We start from the raw sequence: 23,150 nt of genomic DNA, 5'->3' as shown, positions 1-23,150 counted from the left end.
GGTGTAAATAAGTAATTTTGCTCGTCAAAAAGCTGAGTATAGCTTATTTACAAAATTTTGTTTTTACTTCAAAATAATTAACATACTGTGAAAAAGGTGGCGCAAAATTAATCACTCTATCGGTTTTTAATTTTTGAAAAATAAAATATTTTTTTAATTAGTAAAAAGTTATTCAAAAACAAATTGGATGATTAATTTTGTGCCACTCAATTCAGCTAAGATGTGTAAATAATGAACCGATCTTTCGAACAAAGGAAATTTTCAGCAAGTAATGGAATACTAAATTCGGTCCGTACTGAACTTTATATACCCGCGCACATTTTAATAAAATTTAAGTGGGGCTATCACAATGGGCAATGAGCCTGAGTGTGTCCAGTAGTGGACCACCGCCTCGACCTAAATTGAGCTGACTGTTAATTTTTAGTGTCAAGCAAACTCAATTAGATTAGATTATAACATCAAATGGATGAACGGAAATTGGGTCTTCACATATAAAAAATGGGCGTGGCTTTTAATCGCTATTAATCAATTTGTGTCGATTCTAACTAAGGGTGAAAGCATTACGTCCACCAAGATTGTCCGAAATTTTTTATTATTATTATTTATTGTTATTTGCTGAAAAATGGGCGTGGCATTTTACTTAAAACAAATTGTTTTGTATCTATAGTATGCCCAATGGCTAAATGATGTCCCAAATATTTATTCTGTTGATACCACAGTATGGTTCTGGACGGTTAAAATCTGCCACCGAGCCTACCATAGCGAGTTTATCAACAATTCCATTACCCCTTGTTCCAGAAGAACACGAAGCTACGCAAAGTACAATTTGAATTGTTGCACTAAGTTGGTTTAGGTTGCTAAGGCATTCGTACACTAGTTTCGATTCCACAGAATGTAAAGGTAGTGTTTTTAATGCAGCTTGACTACCCGAGTATCTTCGTATAGCTACATATGTGTGCACCCTTGTTATCCCTCATATGATTTATTCTCACGCAGATTGGAACTGCTTGAAATACGCAAATGGCTTAGCCCATTGATTCGGAGATTTTAGAGTTTGGACCATGGATTCCGCAATTTACTTGCGTCGTATTTCTTCTTTTGTACTGAATTTGAGTAAATAGAAAATTATGTTTTTTTTTGCTGATCCCGGAGTTGCAGTATTTTGTAAAATTGTAACTAAAATTAAACTTTTCCGATGACTGTAAAAAAGGCTTTGTAGTATAAACTGAAGTTCGTCCTTTCAAAAATTTAAATTCTCTTTTTTTCATATTTTTATCTTGCGAGTTCAAGGCCGGTTAACCATAAAACCACGAATTAATTTATTACCTTTATTTATCTGCCGATATTTTGATCTCATTTAGAGCTCATATGCACACAAACGCACTTATTTTTTATCAAGCTTTAGCATTGATTTATATTACTTTGCCTCAAATAGCTGAACTAATGTCTGACAGCGTTTTCTTACTGAAGTTCATAGTTTAAGGGGTTATATACCTTGTGGTGGACTAAAAAATCGATCATTTTCTTATGGCATATTCTAAAAGTGCATCATCTTAAAAATATAAATTCAAAAAATCATAAGGATCGGAGCATTAGAGCGAAAGTTACAGAAGTTTGACTGAATAAAAATTATCCATAAATGAAGTGCACGCAAAACTTTAGACGCGATGATCTCGAAGTCGTGTTTTTTGAAAATTACCGTCGCGGTGATCATTATTTATCAAAAACTATTTATTTGACCAATTTGCATAAACTTTTGTTTTAATTATTCGCAGTTACAACCTCGTGAATGTGAACGGTTCACTTTTTATAAATATTTGCATGGTTCGCTGGAATTAATTTTTTTTTTTAATTTTTCAACCCCTCAAAAATCGTTCTTTTGGTGCAAAGCGGTTTTCATATAGAGAAAAAAAATTTTTGGGTAAATAAACCATTCAGATTCACTAAAAAACATTTTTCTACAATAATCATTTAATTTTTTTGATTTCAGTTGAGCTGCTCATGCGCTACCGTGATCACCGCAAGCCTCTTCTAAAAAACGGCGTGTTGGGGGAGGGGCGATGTCAACAATAAATAATAGCATTTTTTAAAATAAAAACACTAAAATGTATTCTTCGAGAGTTACCCTTCAGTATGATATATTCCTCATTTGAATAAAAGTTCTAAAACATATTTAAAAAAAGGTATGACAATCGTCCATTTTTTCGGGATAGTTCTTTTTAACATTCATTAACTAAAAATATGGATTTCGATTTGGTAACAGTAACAACATCCACAAAAATAGCAACAAAAACAGTAACAACAACAACAGTAAAAATAACAACAATAACAAGCAGTTACTTACTATCAAATTGGACTCACTAAGAATTTTTTTACTATAATGACCGTGCAATAAAGAGGCGGCACCTGTGAAAGGTGGTCAAGGAGTAAGCACTTCAAAATCAGCAGCAGTCCCTACAATTTTGGCGAGTTCTTTATGCTGTTACAACAACAACAAGGTCGAATTGAATGATGTGCTTTCTTTACGAAATCATATTCTAGCGAATTATTCTATACTTTTCCATTAATTTTATATCAGATTAAGCCATAGTGAACTGTGGCTGGGTTTACCGGTATGGAGGTAAAAGCCTAAGGGTGCTTACTTCTCTTATCGAGAGTGTTTGGCGAACTTTTCTTCCTATTTGTGGTGTGCGTTTTGATGCTTTTTCACCAATGCAGATGGTTTTTTATGAGGAGGTTCTTATGGCACTTACACTCGGAGGTTTGCCTTAGTAAAAACGATTTCCATCATTCGGTCTTTCGTGCCTGGGGTTTCGAATCCGTGCACTTCCGAATGGTGTCACGCACCAATCCACTACAGTTACGTTTGCCGCATGGGCATTTCTTGAAAATACCAAAAACACAAATTTTTTCATATTTCAAACGTTCAAAAATAGACTTACGGTTCATAGCATTTAGTCTTACGGCACAATTTCGTTGACGAAAACAATCGACCAAACTGTGGGACCAATCAAGTCTTTAAAATCAAGCATTAATTTATTTATTTGTAAATATTTCTCTCAAATCTTAAGCAAAACCGATCTGACTTTTGATGTCCAGGTGGGTTATTATAAATATTTTTAGTTAGAATAAATATTTTTTTAATATCTTTTATTTATTATTTTTTTAACATACCTGGAAATCATCGAAAGTTTTTTAAGGTAAATAGAGTCATGTCGTAAAAAATATTATAACAGAAATTTATAATACCGTTTTCCAACATGGAATAAATGCCCAATATGGTGTGAAAAGAATTACTTCTTCACATCTTTTCTAAGGCGAATTACTCAGAAGCTAGAAAGACATTCCATTAGGTAATACAGCTAATTAAAACCTGGACTTTTCAATTATGAGTGAAGTGGAATGCAGAAACAACAAAAACTTAACTCACAATATTCAGAGTCATAGCAAAAGCCGGTCATTGTTTTTGTAATGCCCATAGAGGCATGGAGACAGAGACGAGTATTGTGGCAGGCCAGGCAGCGGCCGACGAAAGTGAGTGCAGCTGTGAGTGATGACTTTGCAAGTACTCAACTGTCATTAGTGTGCACAAGTTCTTTACAATATTTATTTTGTACTTTAGTTGGAGTGTTAACTCAAAAAATACCGCAAAATAAAGAGTACGTGAAAGAGAGTTTTGGTGAGAAAAGTTGTGAGCAACTGCGAAGGAACAAATCTGCGGGCTTTAGTGGGTTGTCTATTGCTGCTGACGTCGTCTAAGTTCTGCTGTCATTCTTCACTGCCACTTGGCTGTAACCTGGTATTGGCGTAGATTTTAAAAATGTGTCGAGCAACACTAACACATAGATGAATGCACACGAATGAAACAAATTTAATGGATGCATGTGACACGCAAGGTTATAAAACACAGAAAATTAACAACAATCAAAACGCTGCCGAGCATATGGCCAGCGGTGGAGACTTTTGTGTGTTTACACTCATCAAAGCTGTAATATAGTGTAACTGGCGAAGTAAGCGAGACGCTGCAGCGCGCTGGTGCAATAATTGTGTGCAAAAAATGCTAGCGCGCCAATTCGACCGACGGTAGTTTCAAAACGAATTCTGCTCACAACTTTTTACGAAAAGCAGTTAAAAAATGCACTCACCACTTAAACACTCAAAAGTTCAGCGGAAGGCGCTCAGAACATTTTTCGTTTACCAAAACAAACTCACCACACTTGAGTCGCGCTGCAGTCCATGCTGCTTGTGTGTGTGTGTGGCTGTGTGTGTATGCGCTGATGCGACGCTGAATGAATTTTTATAAAAACTGCAAGAGCGCGTCCATACACACGCACACATACGCTTTGTTTCTTTGTGTTTGTGAGTTGCACTCACTTTTTGCGAATTGCATTTTGAATGCACTTTTTTCTGCTGCACTTTTGCTATTCTATACTCCGCATTGTTCAGCGGCAGCGAGCGGACTGCGGCAGCGTTGGTTGCATTGCATTCACACACACGGCTGTCGTCGCCAAGAACGCGTCTGGTGGCGGTTAAATGCAATTTTTTAAGATAAATTATAATACACACAAAAATTTTCAAATTTACTCGGCCAACGAAATGTTTTTAAAATTTTATTTACAAAAAATGCACTTTGTTATATTTCTTATACTTTTTTTTGTGGTTTTTATTTTGTTTTCTTGAGTTTTTTGAGTTTTGCAGTGCAAATCTGCACTCGCTCCGTGCCGGGTTTCACAATGCAATTCTCCTTCGTTCGTGCTAAGCGGCGTACACGTTTGCATGCAACTAACGACAACCGTAGACGACAAACAGACTGAAAAATGCATCTGGAGACACGCTTGGCACGCCACCGGCCAGTAGCGTCAAGCTCGTTCGTTCGCTAAGCTCGCCCTGCCCACCACCACCAATTGCATTTACCGTCGACCGTCGCCAAGCGTCAACCTTCACTGCCGCATGCATTTCTGTCTCAGTTTGTTTTTGGGGCTCCGTTTTTGGTGCTTTCGATGCCTTCGGTTTGGGATGCCGCTGTCGCTCACTTTTGTTCTCACTTTGCTGTTTTTTTTCGTTTGCCAATTTTTTTTTTCATTATTTTTTTCTCATTATAATGCAATTCTCCTTGGGTCGTTCGTTTATTTTATTTCATTTAGTTTAATTTTTCTTTCATGCAAATTGCGACTGGTGTGCGTTCAATAAAAATGACACCAACTGTGTGTTGTTGTAGAATGTAGTTTAAGGGTAGTTAATATTAATATTAAATGCACTCGACTACTCACTGTAATTAATTGCAAGTGCTATTGAGATACTGAACCTTTGCCTTTGTTAAGTGGAAAATGATATTTTTGTTAATGAAAAGTTTTTCGTGCACTTTGGAGGTATTTTGGGGGTAGCTGGAATTTTTAGTGATTTTTTATTTAAAATAACTTATCAGTTATCTCAATTATCTCTAAGAACGTTCTGAGTACCAGTTCATGAACTGGAAAGCCTGTTTGTTTTCTATACTCAAAAATCTCATTTTCTAGGAGCGAAATCATAAATAGGAAGCAAGCTAAAGATTGCAAGAAAAATATATTTCGAAGATGCTCTTAAACACAAAACTGCCCTGATAACCATGACACCTCGTAACTTTTCCGGCCTCGAAAACCAACTGTCAAAAATTTTATGTAAGGCGCTTTTCTCGTGCTCCGGAAACTTGCGAGGCAAATTAGTTGCGAAAACAATCTCGAAAAGTGGCTCGTAAATTTCAGTGTTGCTTTTGATCCGAATATTCTACGAACTTGTTAAAATAAAACAAAAAAATGCCCTTAATATAAAATTAAAAGAAGAAAAATCGTCGAGTAGCGACAAACCAAAGATGGACTGGTCAACAAACTCGAGCAAAGTCTGTCAGCTTGAAAAATTTTGTTACTTCTAAATAAATTTTATTACATATCGGTGTTAGAACTTAAAATGAAAATACATAATAAAAACATTATTGTCATTTATTGGCAATTGCACGGCATTTGCATTTAATATGATATCCGGCATATCTCCGCCGCGGCTACTAGTTATATGGTCCATTCCATCAGTCCAATTTTCGACTACTTTTTCCAATAAATCTGGGCGTATGACGTCGATAGTGGCTCGAATATTGCAATCAATCGATTGTTACCCACGATGTATGGCAAGTTTCGCCCTGTTTTTGGAATAAAATATTGTCAGTGGTTAGCTGATAAATTTTTGGGTGCAAAAATTCAGCCAGCTTGGCTCGATAGCGCTCGCCATTCACGGTAACGGCGGGTCCTTCTCCTTTTCAAAAGAAATAAGGACCGATGATGCCACAAGTGTTCTATTAACTTCGCTAACAGATTTTTTTTTAAAGGAAATTTCCACAATTTAGAAGCGCTTTTCTGGCGTCAAATGATTCATTACGACTTGCCAAACCTTCCTGAACAGAAATGCTAACGACAAACTGTTCTCAGCTGTCAAATCATAGTTATCTATATAGGTGGTTCTCATGCTGCTATAAGAACACCCGATAGATTGCCCTGTTCTTCTGAAATAAAAAAAAATTTAATATTGTTCACCGAAACCTGTATAATTCTACGCTTTTCTAGGAAGACATCTGCGAAACTGCGTGCAATAGGGTCAGCACGTGCTTTAACAGAACTTAGCACGATCTTGAACAATGTGTAATTTGATTTTGCTTTTTCAATAATTCCGCCGTCTTCATTTGGTATCAAGAGGCTCCGAGAAAAACTATCCGTCAACCCGATTATAGTGACGGAGCTCGCTCAGCTCCGTTGACTGCCAAAATATGCTGAAGAGAAATGTCATGTGTGGTCAAAGATAGTCGATTACACGGTCCGAAAATAGATAAAGTAACTTCGGCTGCCAAGTCATAGGAGATTCGGAAGCAGAATTGAGCCCGCTCATTTCACAAAAATTCTTAAATTCCTCTAGTCACTGTTAACAAATCTATGGTTCAGAGAGAAGTAATGATTGATTTTTGGAGTAGATTTTTTCTATATCAGCAGCATAATCTCAAATTTTGTCGTCAAGAAACCGCTGTTGCAGCCCCTATTACGCCAGAAAATCTGCTGATTCTCTCAAAATCACTGAGAGCCGGCTAACGGTTTGAATCTGGGCCACATCTTTTGAATTCTCTCCACCGTGTGCTTTGATAGTTCATCTCATGAAGAGCTATACCATATTAACCTTACAAGCACCTGTTAATACATAATCTGCCCTTATTTAACGGTTATATTGAATATTTAGAAAATCTTGTTTCATATCTAAAATCAATGCCAGAAATCTATAAAAAATGTTTTTCATTTCTACCTGAAAAAGATAATTTTAATTCGAAAAAATAAAAGCCCAGCTTCATTTCTGTGCCTTTAGGAAAAGTTAGTTTTTGTGCTAGGGAATTGATTTTTCAGCGACTTAGAATATGCTAAACTGGGTCGGTTGCTATACATAAAAAAAGTCGACAGTCCAGCCCTGTATTTCAAGCTTAACCTTCCTATACCCGCGTTAATTTTTGTAACACATATACCCGCGCACGGTCTCACAGACCGAAAGTTCAAACTACATAAAATATTAGTTTTTTCAAACAAAACTAAAAACAAATTATTATTTTTCAATCCCGTAGATGTAATAAAAAATAAAACTACGCTTTAAATTTGTATTCACTTATTTGATTGATTTTAAGTGATTAACAAAAAAGCCATCAAAATCGATCATTTTTTCTTAAGTACTACAAAAACAAAACAATAACATATTTTTTTATTCACATAAATAAAAATAAGTTATAATAACTTAAAAACACTTCTTGGACAATACATAAATTATAAATTAATATATTAGTTTTTAGTCTTGAAATAAAAAATCATGGCATATCGCAATTTATGTAAAAATCTGCCTTAAAAAGAAAACTTACGCTTTTACCTCTTCAAAAAAAAAAAAACAAAAAATGCCTTTTCTAGCTTAAAAAATATTTATTTGCAATAAAAACGTCAAACTAAACTGGGACACAGTGTAGTATTTTTGAAACGCGGCCACAACTTCTTCAAATAATTCCCTTCTTGGAGCTAGTTTATCTACGGCAGTCCTTTTCGCTTGCGTGAATTTATTGTAAAATCTTTGACAACGCATTAATAAATAAAAACGATTCCAGCTCATAGTTAATCGAAATATCTCCGAAGAGGTACCATCTGTTTTGAATAAATCTTTAGCATTGAAGCGACTATTTCTCCTAACTCCAGCAAAGATTAAAAGGCCTAAAAGGGCTTCGATTTCTATGTTGCCTGTATAGGTACAAAATTCTCTATCATCTATCTCATTCAACTCCTCGTTGATTTTTTCATCATCTGCTTGCTCGGTATCATAACTTTCTACATCTCCTGCAATAAAGTCTTCAACGTCGCTGTCATTTTCATCCTCAGAATCAGAAGTCGAATTTTTTTCCTCCAAAAGTAGTCTGATTTGCTCTTCATTCATTATAATATTAAAAAGTACCTGCAAAATAGTAAAACGTAAAAAAATAAGAAAGAAACAAAAAACAAAATAACTGCTTTAACTTCACAAAAAATTACACATATACCCGCGTCGGTCTCACAGACCAATTTTTATAAAAATCACCAACACGCCTGTCTAGTGCAAACGCCAAATCAACACTAATATAGAGCTTGCAAGAAAACCGGAAGCTAGCAGTAAATTCAACTTTGTAGAGTTTCTGGAAAAACAAAAATTTACGTAAAATCATTTTCTCGGTCTTACAGACCAACGCGCGGGTATAGGAAGGTTAAAGGATTTCAGAACTATAAATATCTGTTGTTTTGGTTCTTCTAAAAATCACCGATTTAGTTTTTATTATAACTTGGTTATTTTTTATCTAATTTTTGCTATAACTTGTTTGTTTATAAATCCACCAAAACAATTTAAAAGAAACGTTTAATGAATTTTTAAGTATTTGAAATTGGCGAAAGAAAGGATGTCTTATAGGGTACGACTCGGGATAACTGGCCCAGCTATGTGAAAATGAAGTCGGACTTCACAAGACATAACAAAAAAATATAGAACTCCTCAAGGCTAGAATAGCGATGTATTGTTTTTGATAATCGGATAGCAAATAACCAAGTTATAGTAACAAAACCTCATTCGGTGGATTTTAGAGGAACCAAAAAGGAATTTTTTTATATCAATATAAGTTTTAAATGAAGGGATGAACTTTTGAAATATTTTTTCGGAAAACATATTAGGATTTCATCATCTTGTGGAGAATTGTCTAAGCCACTTAAGTACGTCTTGCAGGCGATAAATAAGGAATAATACCCAGACACTAAGTGGCATTTGAGAAAGCAAATTCATCTCAAAACAACTAAATTTTTACAAAGAAATTTCACGGATTTTGCATATTGATAACATGCATTCTTTCAGGTCTCAGAATATGAATGGATTGCCGGCCGAGAATTCAAAAGGCATCCTCCATTTTCACTTTTTATGACTACGGCTCGATTGTTCTCTCGAAACAACTTAAAATACCACTTCGAGGAACCCGTTTTCAGTCGATTGAAAACATAAAGAGATTCCGCTTAAAGAACTTAAGTCAATTCCGAAGAATTGTATATATTTTATATATAATATTTTCCTTGAACGACGATTTGTTAACAAAAGAAATTTCAGATAGGTGGGTTACTAGCGCGCCTATCCTAGCTTGGTGATGGGATGCCTATCTGTACCTCCGAGCAAACTTTTTTTTTTGCCTCGCGGGTGGGATTTTATTTCTAACCTACCTCCCATAGGCATTCCCCGATCTGCCACGTTGGAACGCTTATGATGAGAAACAAGCAACTCCACACGGAAAATTAGGTTCAAAAATTCTTTGATGATTGAGATATTTGCTGGCATATCTTAATGTATTATTTTGGAAGAGTTGAACTCCGCAATCGAACCAATAAATTTTAATTGGTCAACTCACGAAACTTTTTAGTCAGTCTTTAGATATTTTCACTTCGAAGTGCTAACAACAACTTACCAAATTTCAACTGAGTTGGATGAGCACAAAACTGATGTGGCTCTAATAAACAGCAGGAAGGCAGTCGAATTTATGAACGTAAACGTTGGGACTGTAACTATCAATTCAAATTCCGCTATTCAATATCAAGGGGTGATGACTGATGGTTATGTAAACTTTAAAACGCACATAGAATTAGTTATGAAGAAAACATCAAGTGTGCAGGCCAAACAACGGTGGCCCTTGCCATAGCAACGGAATACTATATAGCAGCGTAGTCAGCTCGTTTTTTTTTTTATGCGGCACCTATCTGGACTGATGCATTGAACATGAAAAGCTGCTCAAGAAAACTAATAGCCATCTATCGCCTAACAGCTCTGCGGATTATCTGCGGCTACCGTACAATTTCTGATGAGGCTTCCTTCGTCACTGCAAGACTGAACCCGGTTGACATTTTGGCAAAAGAAATGAAGAGAGTCTATCTAAGGTTATCCGAACACTGGGGTTGAGCAAGAGGTAAAGAAATTGAAAGAAAGGCGTCGTTCGATCGCCCAGGATCGCAGGACCGATCGTCGTTCGATCGCAGGACCGGTGCAACACATCAGCTAAGGGTAGATGGTCGCATGAGCTAATAGCCATCCTTACAACTTAGAACTTAGAAATGAACAATGCGGTAGTAATTTGCTTCCAAATTCAATTCCTTTCAGAGCACGGGGTATTTAGGAAATACTTCCATAGATTTGGCCATGAGATGACCAAACTGCCCAATCTGCACAGAGAAGGAAGAAGATGTTTATCACGTCTTGTTCTGATGTTCATTCTATGCTTCTGAAGCCTTTAAAATCTTAAAATACTGTAAACTTTATGGTAAAAACAGCTGTTAATTGGAAATGAATCTGCACGCATTTAACATATATTCATACCCATCTAAAACGCGCAGAGTTTCATAGGCGTTAACAAAACGCAGGACCTTTGAGCTAAGCAGCCCCGAGAAGAAATCCTTTTTTGAAACGAAGAAAACACGGTCAGGTATGCCACCAGTTGTCGGAGCGGTGCACATTGTTCTCGACGCCAGCGCACAATAGGGCAACTTACATAAGCTTCGGTAAGAAGTATGTTTCAATGTCAGGTAAAGATCAATGGCTAAGTCCAGAGAACTTATTAACCGAATTTCAGCCTATTTTCTACGCCGATGGATCAAAAACCAGTGGTGTTAGCAGATCTGAATAGTACTTAGACGAATACACTAAGTACTTTTACGCTACAGAACAGATGGCTACGGTATTTTTAACGGACGACTATGTCATTGTAAATTTAGCATACGGACTAATTGAGAAAAAGTAACGGTGCAGTAGTACTAGAATTTGTAGTGACAGTCAAGCAGCACTAAAGGCCTTTGCCCTCCCACGCTGCTCTTCGAAATAACTCGGTGAATGTAAAACAAAACTGAACAGGGTTGCAAAACATAATAAAGTTTGTCTCATTTGGGTGCCTGGACAATGTGGTATTACATTTGCAAGCATACCACTGGGCCCTGAACACTTTCTAGGTGTCAATTCTGCATCGATACAACTACGGTTTGACGAATTCATGAGGTCTACCCATAGAAAACATTGGTCGGAGTTAAATTTCTCCTGCAGAATAGCTAAGAGTTTTGCGAAAGAACCAAACAGAAAATTTGCAAGCTTTCTCCTAAAACTTAGCAAAAAGGACCAGAGAGTACTGGTGGGTGTAATCATAGGGCACAGTGTCTATGGTCAGCATTTCGCTACCATGGGAATCATTGGCAACCCAATATGTCCGTCTTACCGTGAGAATAAGGGCACTGCAGAACATTTTCTTAGTTCCTGTCTAGCGTTTTCTAAGATCAGACTTAGCCTGTTGGGGTCTCATGTTCTGAGCATGGATAAAATTGACACTCTCCCCTTTCAAATCTCTTAAAATTCATCAAAGAATCCAAGAAATTCGCGGAAGAGTGACCTCGAACCAATTTTTAAGTCCTACCATCCATACATTGTAATATCTAACCTGTTTCTCTATTCTTCGACTGTAATCCATCCAATTGTAGTAGAAGGGTTTTTTGACGGAGTGCGTGAACCTTTTCAACCCTCGACAAATGTAACCTATTACTTTTTACAGTAAGAGTAGTATATTTACAGCGCAGAGTAGTATATTGGGGAGTAGGAGTAGCTGAGACTAGGAGAGACTAAAAGTCGTGCGCACTGCTGTGCTGATATAGCAGGGCTCATGAGAGTTTCCTTTTCACGGACGTCATGCCTGACAAAAAAAAAACAGTCAGTTATATAGATTGACAGATAAAAGACAAACCAGTCGGAAAAAGTCATTTAGATAACTCGCCACATTCCGGGCTCCAAAGCCGACATAATTTCTCGATAATTATTCAAATCTTATTCACCGACCTTAAACGTTGTTTTTTTTAATAAATATTAGTGCAGACTGACAGTTTTTGAAATAACAAAGAGTTTTTGTTGCGAATATAATGACTTAAATTTTTCTCAATTACTTAGCATAGCGCCCATTTGCCTTTGGCTTCTGAAATTGAATTTTGGATTAAAATTTTCTACTTCATTGCACAGTAATTGAAGTTAAAAACATTTTTGTGGACGCAGTGTTGCTACTTGAGGTCTGAGTGAATGTCATTGTAGCCGTTAATTGGCTGGCGACACTGTCACCAAAGTCAGGGCAATGCAATTATGGATGCATATATGCGCGTGTGTGAGTGTGCAAGTGCGTGCATGTGTGTGCGTGGAATGCGTGCAACATTGACTGCAACGACATTTGCATAATTGAGCGAGGTATGCTGCGCGCTGCAACATTTCAATTGTGAAGTCATGTGTGGCAGCTTAGGGCAAAGGAATAAAAACAAAAAACAGAGAAACTAAACTGAACTACTAAGCAAACAACAACAATGTGACGGCAATAGTTACAGTTAGTTGGTAAGTTGTGTGGCAAAGGATGCATTGGTGCAACTTGAAAAGTGGCTGTGTGAAAAATGCATTTGCATCAGCAGTGGAGCGCGAAGAGGCCACAGGCAGGCAGGCAAGCAGGCTGTTAGGCAGGTAGAATTCCGTCAAGGACATTAATGCATTATTTGCACAAGATAAGATCTATGCGGCAGTGCGACCACACAGATGCAGCAACAGCAAAAAATATAAGCATGCATGTGTGTGTGTGTGTATTGAAATACCAATAAATATCTGTGCATGTGCGGGTATGCGTGTCGAATAGATGCTGCCGTTTTATATTATTTTCCTTTCAAATGCATTTTTCGTTGTCTTTTTTTTTGATATTTTTTTGTGTTTTTTTTTTTAATTTTTCGTTGAGAACTTACCCTTACCCTACAATTCGAGATAGGAAAAGGATAAAGTTGCAGCAAAACAACGTCAGCCAACAACACAACACGCTTGAATGCACAAAATTGCATTGCGGCTGCACTTCCGATCGCAAACAAGCAAGTAAGCGCACCAACTTAAGAATAACAAAAAACATAAAAACAACAACAACAGCAACGACAATACACAATTGCAATTTTGCGAACAATGCTGCTTGTCAACAAAATTGCAGACAAACAAAAAACAGCGAAAAATTCTGAAAGCATTTTTTGGGGTAAACAAAAAACGGCGGCGAACCCGACAAAACAACTCAACTTGTAGATATGCAAAACGGGCTGAGGCGTAGCGAACGAAGACACACTTAGAGCAATGCATGGGGAAGAAACTCCCGAAAGCACACTAACACATACACACACATACACACTTAAAGCACTCACACTCAAAAGTGCATACGAATGCTGGCGGTAGCGGCAAAAGTGCAACGAGACGAAAGGCAAAGCAAGTCTGGCGATGCCAACAACAGCAGTAACAAAAAGGCGAAATTTTAAAAAGCGATACACAACAACAAACAACAAGTAAGTTAAAATTGAGCGGAATGAAAGGAAAAGGACTTCGGGCACAGCGAACGCAACTTGAAGATGCACTGAAGGAGGAGTTGGCGCGGTGGCCGGATTTGCTTACTCTGCCTGACTAAGAGACGACATCTACGACTGGGGAACGAAGGTGATTGGAACGCAGGGCAGAATTAACATGTAAAGTAAACGCGCCACGAAGAAGTTGAGGTATAGACAAAAAACGTAAAAATTTGTGAAAACGAATAGAAGCACAAGAGGGCAGAAAAAACGCAAGAAAAAAAAATGGTGTCGCGGAGAGGAATCATCTGAATGCAAACGAATAACGCACAGTGTTTAAGTACAGAAGAAATTGCGAATGGAGGTATAGGAAAATCATTTTTTTTGCGCTAAACTATAAAAGGAATTAAAGCGTCAAAAATCAGGGATAGAAAACTTCAATATACCGGGTGGTCTTTTGCTGCATGAGAACTATCGATATCGATAACTATGGCTTAACAGCTTTTTCTTGTTGTTTTTTTTTTTTTTTATGAAAAGGAAGCATCGAAAGCCTGTACCCCATCAGTGTGGGACTTTAACCTGCACTAAATCTCGACTCTGCGTCAGTAACTATTCTTATACAGTCCGTCAAAAGTTGCATGTACTTCAATCTGCCCTCAGCTTGCCCAGAATTGACTGTTTGAGTGCTGAGAATGGCAAACTTTGTTGTACGCCTTGTGATATAGCAGACCTTGATATTATATATCAGCAGCATAAAGCGGATAACACAACCGTAATTAAGGCATAGTTCGTAATTCACAAATACTCAACCACCTCTTCCCCCTTACCCTTACCCCCCTCCTCTCTCCACTTTCTTCGTATCCGTTTCCTCCTCCTTACACCTCCTCCATAAAACTTAATTTTCCTCCGCTAGATAAACCAACTCGCCTACTGTGCACTGAGGGTCCGTATCCTATGACCATAAAAAAACTTTATCTTTATTTAGAGTTCATTTTAATCGAGGGCTTATAGTGAAATAGAAATTATATAAATTTTTCAAGTTTCCAAATTCGAGTTATAAGGTAAACCACATTTTGGTTTAATGATGCTCTACTTATTTTTGTAGGTGAGATATATATGTATGTACGTTCAACAGCCGTTATGTGGTTAAGCTATTAGGTGGGAGCAATTAGACATAAACCAAGACGGAATAAATTATTTGCCTTAGATTTGTTTTTATTTTATATGGAAAATGTTTTTAAATAACTTAACTTAACTTTCCTCACCGTACTCTAAAAGTCTCTCACCGACCTAATTTTTATTAAATATAGGACAGAAGCTTTGCTGATTATGAAACCATGAAATTGGATGTTTGTAATGTTGGAGGAGAAAGTCTTCTAGAAGGTATCAGGCTAGACTTTTGTGCAATCACAAAAGCAGGTAAACCAGGCGTTGGAATATTTAGCCTTTAAAACAATACTTGAATACTGCTGCGAATTGGTATAAATATTTGTTGCTGGCCGGGTAATATCGTGTGAATGGTGTTACCTACACACTGATGTCCTGATAACCTCATGGAGCATAGGCCGTGGAGCAAGATACTGGTATTGGAAAACCTGCATGAGAAAGGATTCGTCTCACTCGAAGTCTCTACGAGAAAGGTGGTGCTGATCAGCTGTACGACAACCATGCGACAATTATTCAGTAACGCACTCAAAATGAAGCCTGACCAAACCGCGAAGATAAAAAAAAATATCTCTTCTTTATTTGTGCGATGACCGCTTACGCAATTTTGGCTGAGTTCAACAAAGCGCGCCAGTCGTTTCTTTCTCGTGCTAACCGGCGCCAGTTGGACTCACCAAGTGAAGCGAAGTCCTTCTCCACATGATCTTTCTAACGCAGAGGTGGCCTTTCTCTTCCTCTGCCAGACGACAAGACCTCACCGGTCTTTAAAAGCACACGTGTCACGTTAAAATAAAAGAGTTTTTGTGTTTGCACGAACGTGATCAGTTTCAGCGCCTGCTCTAACACAAAAACACTGAACAATTCATTAACAGTAAATATGCAGGAGATGAAACGAAAATTTCGTGTAGTGGTATTAGTGCGCCTTGATGTTGTTCCACAAATGGAGGGACCTACAGCTTTAAGCCGACTCCGAACGGCAAATATTTTTATGAGGAGCTTTTTCATGGCAGAAATATAATCGGAGGTTTGCCATTGTCTGCCGAGGGGCAACCGCTATTAGAAAAATGTTTTTCTTAATTTTGGTGTTTCACCGAGATTCGAACCTACGTTCTCTTTGTGAATTCCGAATGATAGTCACGCACCAACCCATTCGGCTACGGCGGCCGCACATACATATATGTTATATATGTATATTATATATAACTTATGGTGAAACAATATAATATTTGCCTGCATTTCATCGAAGATACTCCAGTGAACAAAATCGATATGCAGTTGAATTACAACAAATAAATATATTTACATACACATACAGAAATATATGCAATATCGGACTATGAACGATAAGAAAATATTACAAACCTTAATTTGGCTGGGAGTAAATTCGAATTATTGAATGTCACTTGTGTAAGAGTTGAGTTGTTTTGTGGTCTCTGATATTGAAAACAATTTTTATTGCGTCCGCATTTTTTCTATGATTTTCCTTACATTTCTTTTGCCTTAATATATGAAGTTTTTTTATCTTTATTTATCTTACCTTCTGAGGAATACTCCATTCAACCTGAAAGTGTGTTGTCTGTAAGCTGATCTTCAAAGACGTACTCATAGTATCAACTCTGTAAAGAACTTTTGCCATTCGCAAATTTTTTCATGGATGAAAATCAAGGGGCCATTTGGGTCATCTCAATCTGGTAACTGAAGTTATTGAGTAATTTAAACAATTCCGCTCTCCAACACAGGTTACTCAACTCGAATGAGTATAATCATAATTATGAAATAAGATGTCTCTGAGTCAACTTTGCCAACCACTTTAGAGGGTCTGGGTTGTTTTTACAGAGAACTCAAGTTTTAACATTTTGAGCGAAAGTGTAATTAATTTATTACAAATACCATTCATTTATTGAAAATTGCAAAACTACTTCAAATATAATTCCTGTTGTTTTATAGTAGAATTTAACGAGAATTTTTTATATTAACATTTTTTTCTATAGTCAAATTTCGATCAAGACACTGACCACGCCATATGCAGGTAACTTTTCTCTGGTTTGGGTTCCAGGACGTAGGAACATAGAGAGAAATGAAATTGCTGATGAGCTTGCCAGGAAGGGGTCGGCTGAATTTTTATCAGAGGTCTCCTGTACGGTCATCGGCTGTGGGGACCTTTCAGAGAAAAAGGCTGTTGAGCACTTTTCCTGTAAATGTCCGGGTTTGGCCGCTAGACACTAAAGGTCACTGGGTACTCCTTTTTTCGACAGTCTGGGGCAGTGCGTCAACCTAAATCCCATTAGTATTCTCCATTACATCAACAGCTCTGGTGGGTTGTAGATATCTGCTAGTTGGAGGGCTCAACATTTTATCAAAACGGAGCTTGAATGCGGCTTGTGAATTGCCAGACTAAGTGCGAATTTGAAGTGGCTCAACATTTTTGGTGGTCTTTAATCATTTCTTCCCTGACGGTGTGCCGCATTTCCTTAAAACTAAAATGGGGTCGTGCATTCGTTATATGGTTTGATGGAGAAAAAAATGTATCTAAGTAAAAATTATCAAAACTCAGTGAGAATTTCGCCACCACAAATTTAAGCTATAAGACTGCATATCTAAACATTTTCAAAAAATTCTGAGTAAAAAGTGTGAAATTTTTTCAAATTTTAAAATTTTTTGCAAAGTTTCAAACTGAGTTAAAATGGTCTTTGTTATAGAATAGACTGTGTTTTTATAAAAAGGATGGTGCTTTTTATAATTTTGCAATAGATTATATTTATTAATTCTATAATTCTTATTGAAATTTAAAACATCACCATTTTTAACTACTAATTTTTTGATTCATTTCACTTAATTTTTTCCATTCCAGAAATACAAGCACAAATCTACAAGCAAATACCTAAATTTGAATTTGTAAAGTGTAAGTCATAATTCCATATTCTGATTAAAAATTTATAATCATTCCGATAACTCTTTCTCATTTTCGATAATTCTTTCTCATTTTCGATAACTCCGTCTCATTTGCACCATCTCTATTATATACATATATATTTTTTCAACTTGCTCTGTAGGCGGCAAAGTGAGCTTGCAATTCTTATATTTATTACCTTTGGTTAGAGTATCAAACGGGCATCGATTGAAACAATCCTGAACCATAAAATCCTTGTTGGTAAAAGTATCGTCTACAATAGTCCTTCAAACTGTTTTTCATATATAATTTTACTATGCATACCCACTACCCGATTGCGCTTAAAAACACCGATATGCAGTGCAACAAAATTGTAGTAGTGATGCAGCGGCGAGGGGAGTTTGGGAGCTGTAGAAGATTTTGAGTGCTAATGAGCGACGGCGCGAATGCAATTCATCAAGAGAAAGAAACTCAACACGATGATGCAGTTAAAACTCAGAAACTCACCGCATGCAAATACTCACATACGCACACATACCGCTAAACAGTTGCACAAATGCACAGCTCCACGTACATTTTTATGTTTGTACGTGCGTATGTAGCTGGAACTGTGTGTTGGAGCATCAATTTGGGGGAAAAAATGCAACGATGCAAATGGGTATGCGTGTCTGCTAAGGCATGTGTGTGTGTGCTGTGGCGTCACTTAATGGCTGCTTTACACTTGACATTACTCCAGAAAGCGACAGCTAGCAAACAGCAGCCGTCAGTCGAACAATACGCAGTCACTGTTTAGCTATGGATGCTCAGTTTCTCAATTCGGCAAGATGCTGAATGGTTGCTTGGTTGTATGGATGCGGCTTTAAAATGCTAAGCAAGCGCGTGCGTGTGTGTGTGTGCGCGCTTGCATACCTATTTATGCGCTCACCACTGTATTGCCTCATTCGCTCCTCATTGCGCTGCACGCCGGCGGCACTGACGACTCTGACACTGCCACCAAAGCCACTGCAGTTGCAAGGGCAACATAGAGCGCACTCTTGAACCACCTTTCCCTCCTCACTTCTTGATGCAACTGTCAACTGGTAATTAGCTTTTTTTGCGCAAGTAAAAATATTCCTATAAAGTGAGTCAAAATATTCGTTGAATGGAATATCAAAAATAAAATAAATTCAACTCAGATTCTCACATCGATTTAAGCTGGTGGCAGCGCCAGCGCTGAGCCGTTGGGTCATTGCAATGCTCGGTGCGGCACTTATAATGCATTTTTTGGACTTTGTTGTTCATCTGCTTGTTGGTGTACTTTACCTTCTGCTCGGCCGTTCCATTGAGCTCTCAAAATACAGTTTGGCCATACTTTGATTGCATTACAAAGTTTGCCTTGTAAGATTACTCATCGATTAAATGCATTTTAGTTATAAATGCAGTTGCTGTTGTTGTTTTTAACATAATTATTTATACAAATATATTTATTCAAAATTTTTTGCACATTTTTTGTGAACTTTTATTCCTCCTTCGCTATGCATTGGAATATTCATATATATGTATGCAGCCATAAACATATGCATATATGTATGTGTACCGACATTAGGGCAGCTCATAAAAAAACGAATACGATCTTTTCACCAGCATTAAAGAAGCTATCATGTTTTATTACTTCTGGTAAAATATTATGCGAAAATATTAAAATTTACGTGGGCTTAACCAGCTTGAAAATTCCTCCAAAATCGGAGTTTTTTATAAATGAAATTAGATTTTAAAAATATGTATTCCAAAAAATAATCTGAACTAATACAAGACACAATACTTAGGTCTACTTTAAATTTTTTAAAATTGTAAGGGTCTTTCAACAGATGCACCTAGATCTTGTTTAAATTTAGATTCCGCATTTTATGTAAAAAACTAAGTAAACTATGTAAAAAAAATATGGAAAATTATTTCGTTTTTATATACAAAAGTCTTTTAGGTCTCCCAAAATTCACTATAAAAATGTTATTAAAATATACCTTGTGATTTTGTTCTCATAATCTGAAGATTTATTATTTAGTTTTACCAGAGCATATGTATATAGTTGAAATGAATATGAACTGTTTGAACACGTCGCATGTATATGGGTTAAGCTACACCGGAAATATACAAAAAATATGTTCCACTTCAGTGATGTGCATTTTATGTATTTTCATAATTTTCGGAGAGCTAATAAATTAATTAGGTTAGGTTAGCCAGGTTGCTTATCTAAAAATATACACTCCATTTCCATCCCTTAACTAAGTTGCTTAAGCCACTTAGATCTGTTTAAAAAGGTAACTAGTCCCTCCAGTGATACGTTTTGCAAGTTGGCTAGTAAATACTTGAAATAATATTGAAAAAATGCCATGCTATTGACTCTTGAGTTATCGTTTGGGTTGAGTTAAGTCACACCGAAAATTTACAGGTATGTATATTGTACTTCAGTAGTGTGCATTTCATGTATTTTCAGTAACTCCGAAAGTACTCTGAATTTTCGGAGTGCTAGTAAATACTTCAAATAATGTTGCAAAAATACCAAACTATTGACTTTTGAGTTCTCACTTGGACACGATGCATATTTATAAGTTAAGTTACGCCGAAAATGTAAAAGAAGCGCATTGCATGAGCAATTATGTTTCTTCAGTAACTCCGAAATACTCAGAAAATCTCTCGCTTCAGTTGAGTTAAGTCACACCGAAAATTTGCAGGTGTATTGTACTTCAGTGGTGTGCATTTCGTGTATTTTCAGTATCTCCGAAAGTACTTCGAATTCTCGGAGTGACAATAAATACTTTTAATAATGTTGCAAAAATGGCATGATAGTGACTTTTGAATTCTCACTTGGACACGATGCATATTTATCAGTTAAGAAACGGCGAAAATGCAGAAGAAGTACTGTGCACTTCAGTGATGAGCAATTACATACATATATGGTATATTTTCAGTAGCTCCGAAAAACTCAAAATTTCTCCCGTTTCGGTTGATTTAAGTCACACCGAACATTCACAAGTATATTGTACTTCAGTGGTGTGTATTGCATGTATTTTCAGTAACTCCGAAAGGGATCCGAATTTTCAGAGTGTTAATAAATACATGATATAATGTTGCAAAAATCCCATGCTATTGACTTTTGAGTTCTCACTTGGCCAATAATAAATCTTAGAAGCTATTTGTATTAGGAGCCATAGCAGCTGGGCCTTAAGCTCGATAGTTTCATTAATATTTGCATTATTAAATTTAGATACATTTTATTTCAGATCCTGATGGCTATTTATAAAATGGCCGTGTGCTATTTTCGTGTGTCCTAACCGAATACGTTCGAATTTTATGATGTCCAGTCGGGTGTGTATTTTCAGTAACTCCGAACTTGCGGGGTGCTAATAAATACTTGAAATATTGTTCAAAAAATACCACGCTAGCGACTATTGAGTACTTTTCTCATTTCGAGAACTTATCCGTATATGATGATTTCCAAACTACATACTTCAAATACGGATATGATGTTTTTTAGCAACTCCAAAAATATTCAGAATTTTCGGAGTGCCAATAACCAGTTCAAATGACATTAAAAAAATTCTTTTATCATTTCGAGCATTTGACTTTGCGATGATAGTCACAGTGGTCGCAAAGTATCCGAGTGCGATGTGTTTTTAGTAACTCCGAAAAAACGTAGAAGTTTCCGAGAGGCGAATTATTAGGAAATAATAGTGTTCTTAAGGGTGTTTCAAAACGCGAGCCTAGATAATTTTTTATTTTTAGGTTCTTTCAGGTTTAACCATTTTTATTCAAAATATGGCTCTTAAGAATTACATGTAAAAAATCACGTCCTTTAAATGTCCACAATGTTGACACGTCTTCAAGAAGAAACCGCCAAACAGTCGACTTATGAATGCCTAATTGTTAAGGACGTCGAGGTATCGAATCGATTGCTCGGTCACACTTTGCGCTCTAAAAATATCGAGATTTTCTGTGCCATATTTGACTTTTTTTGGGTAGATAGATTTAAGAAAAATTAAAAAGAAAAACACCAGTCTAACGGTTAGACGCGATAGAAGTGAAACCTTCCGTAAAACAAACTGAGAGAGAATAAGACGAAAGCAGCATTAGGAGCAAGATAATTATAGGTTCATTATAATATTGCTATAAAGTTCATATTTTATTTTCTTCATTTTATTGTTATTCATCCTCAATGTTTTCAATTTCAACAAATGATACGAGTGGCTTATGATAGCTAAAATATGATACAAATGCTTTGGTTTCGATGTTGTCAACATGTCTTTGAAATACCGCGTCAATTGTTGTTTTTGATCGTGTTGTCGATTCAGTGCGATTGTTACACATTTTTAAATTGAATGTTGTATTGAGAACGTCAATTAAAGGAACCGCTGTGTCCAATGCAAAATTTACGTTAAAATCGCCACTTAAAATCATTGGAACTTTATTGTAATCTTTTCTAAGTATCCGCGATACTTCTGGTGTATACTTTATTAAATTTTCGTGAATGAATTCCGTGATGCTATTTATTGATTTTTTTTTTCTGTCGATATTCACGACACTTTTCTGCATTATTTTTCGGCATAATTGCGGTAAATATTTAAAAATGAAAATATTTACGAATATAAAAATACACACGCGGTTGCTATTATGAGCGTCCCCAGCAAAACCTGCGTGACCGAAACTCTAACACAATTACATTTTTTTGAATGTTACAAACACATATGCACGCAGGTTTTGCTGGGGCGTGACCGAAACTCTAACACAATTACACATATGCACTCGTATTTGTTTGAAAATCGACTTTTTTTTTTGGTTCTCCGTTACCTTTGGAAAATGTGTAAACAGTAAGCAAACTTTATTCATATATTTTTCCTCATTTTTGCATCAGTAAAATTAAACAAACGCCGTAACCGAATGGGTTGGTGCGTGACTACTATTCAGAATTCACAGAGAGAACGTCAGTTCGAATCTCGGTGAAAACACCAAAATTAAGGAAAACTATTTTTCTAATAGCGCTCACCCCTCAGCAGGCAATGGCAAAACACCGAGTGTATTTCTGCCATGAAAAAAAGCTCCTCTTAAACATATCATAAAATAAAAAAATAAAATAACTGTATAAAAAAAGTGTTTTTCTTGTGATTCGAACCAAGGATTTTGGATCGGAAGCTCACTTTGCTAGCCGC

The 23,150-nt window shown here is 36.6% G+C and overlaps 1 long non-coding RNA gene across 1 annotated transcript in view; it reads right to left on the bottom strand.

Moving 5' to 3' along the window:
- The window catches only part of LOC128855984 (uncharacterized), a 40,190-nt gene extending 35,396 nt beyond the window's left edge, over positions 1–4,794 (bottom strand). The window contains exon 1 of the long non-coding RNA XR_008453777.1: positions 4,213–4,794. This is a non-coding gene — a long non-coding RNA (uncharacterized LOC128855984). The remainder of the gene's footprint in view (positions 1–4,212) is intronic.
- Positions 4,795–23,150: the final 18,356 nt, after the last annotated feature.

Source organism: Anastrepha ludens, chromosome 2, assembly GCF_028408465.1.
Source record: "Anastrepha ludens isolate Willacy chromosome 2, idAnaLude1.1, whole genome shotgun sequence".
NCBI lineage: Eukaryota > Metazoa > Arthropoda > Insecta > Diptera > Tephritidae > Anastrepha > Anastrepha ludens.
Note: the sequence above shows the minus strand (reverse complement) of the source record. Positions and strands in the feature narration are given on the sequence as shown.